This window comes from Fukomys damarensis, unplaced genomic scaffold (genome assembly GCF_012274545.1).
Source record: "Fukomys damarensis isolate Sample0158 unplaced genomic scaffold, DMR_v1.0_HiC HiC_scaffold_13, whole genome shotgun sequence".
Taxonomy (NCBI): Eukaryota; Metazoa; Chordata; class Mammalia; order Rodentia; family Bathyergidae; genus Fukomys; species Fukomys damarensis.
In genome coordinates, this window is record NW_022900925.1 from 9,984,079 (window position 1) to 9,986,391 (window position 2,313).

Genomic DNA, 2,313 nt, shown 5'->3' on the forward strand with positions numbered 1-2,313 from the left:
AAAAAAAAAAAAAAAAAAAAAGGAAAAGAAAATGTACTTAAACATCTGTAGTGTCTGCCTTACAGAACCCCTCCACAGAAACCAAGGAGCTTTTCCTTTTGTTCCTTCTGTTAAACATACGCACAGTCATTCCCCACTGCTTGCTACAGTGCTGTTTTATAGGCTTCAGTCTTTATTGCCTCAAAACAAGAACCTGAGAGCTAGAGGGAACTGGTCACAATCATAGGTGACAAGGACAAAGCTCAGCTGTGTGTTCAACCAAATCCTATCCTCTGCATGACCATGCAGTCAAGCAACTTCACACCAGGAGCCCGATCAGCAGCCAGTTAGTTCTGCCTGGGAAGTTCTTAGAAAATGTTGAAAGACTGGCAATTATAACATTCAGAGCACCAACCATGTGCTGCATGGGCACTGGAGCTATGACAAGAACAGGACAGGCTGCTCTTTTCAAGATGGAAAATGGGGCTGGGGATTTGGCTCAGTGGTTCCACTGCCTGCCTTGCAAGCACAAGGGCCCAAGTTCAATCCCCGGTACCACCAACACACACACACACACACACACACACACACACACACAAAGATGGAAAATGCCCAGCATGCTAAAGCCTCACTACACTGTGGCCAGAGCATGAGGGGAAGCAGTGCTGTGTGAGACCCAAGATGACATTACTAAGGCATCAGGAATGCAGCTCCTGGACAAGGGCCATTGATGAACAAACCTGGAGTGGAGTGAGGCTAGAACAGAGGGGTTTAAGAGTATTCCCAGCTACAGCTGCAAAACTCTAAGAAGAAAACAAGGAAAATCTTCATGACATTGGATTTGGCAAATATTTTTTTTGATATGTTGCCAAAAGTACAGGCAAGCAGACTAAAAATAAATAAATTGAACTACATCAAAATTAAAAACTTCTGTGCATCAGAGGACACACTCAACAGAGAGGAAGGACAACCCACAGATAGAGAATGTTTGCAAATCATTTGATAAGTAGTATCAAAAGACAAAGTTGAAATGATTTCTTTCAGAAATTAATTGGTTTGATTTTTCAGTTCTAGAAGTGGACAACACTTCAATCCATAAAGTAGAATATGTATTCCACTGAGCTGAGCAGAAGAGGTGTGGAGGGACTGAAGAAAATATAAACAAAGAATAAAAAGTAGACTAACCCTTTCAAAGTCACTTTCCTTATAATGTGAGGACAGTGAGTCAGAAGGACAGAAAAAAATAACTGATTGCTTAACAGCAGGTTACTTCAGTTTACTTTTCATAAGGTTTAAGGATAGGAAGATTAGAGTAGAGGGAACTTCATTGTCAGACCCATTGGGTTGTCTTGGAAAATTGTCTCTTTTCATGCTCAAGATTTCTCAAGCCAGATAAAAATTTCATTATGGAGGAGAACCACACCTGCTCCTGACCCAGCCGCCATCGTTCAAGTGCCCAGAAGGTAGCCGCGCGGGCGCCCCTGAACCCCCATAAGCCCCCCCCGCACTCTCAGACCTCCTGACTGTGCCAGTCTTTGGACCCACTCTGCAAAGACAGAGGTGGTCATCAAGGGTATTTTTCTGAGTTCCCAACTTTAAACATCTTTAAAGAAAGGGCATGGGAAACCTGTAATAGAACGTTGCGGAGTTCAACCATTCAGTAGGATGGGGATCTCAATCTGGGCCTTGCAGCCAGAGGTCAGTCAGCGTCATGGGGTTCAGCAATCAGCTAACTGAGATCAGGGGTCTTGCATCCTCGCTCTGTCTGAACCATTAAATGGTAAATATACTATATTGAAAAGTTTGTTCACTGCAGACATGTTCTGAACTGCTTCTTGATTTCAATTTAATGATTTAAGGGTGATAGACTAGTGACTACCATAGGTGGTCAGTGTCCAAGTTGTGCTTGATCTTAATGTGTTGCTGATTGTATCAGTTGGGGTAAAGCATTGCCGTTGATTTGATGAGCTGTTTTCTCTGATGTTATGAAGATGAGAATGTCTGTGGGTCATTAGAGACACAGAAGCTAGGGTGCAACTATATCAGGAAGATTTGGGTGATAATCCAGAGATTAAACCAAGGACAGTCCGACAACAAAAATTAAAATGAGAAAACACTTAAGCAAGACACAAGGACAGACTTCCAGTTCACCAATGGCAAACAGTAGGGCAAATGAGGATGAAAAAAAAGGCCTATAGTGAACCACCAGGACACCCTGAACTCAAAGCACAGGAAAAAACAAAACAGATCAATCAGGCTCTAGAAAAATTCAAAACACAAATAATTTCCCAGATAACCATAGATAGAGATAGTGAGCAAAATGCAAGTCGTGAT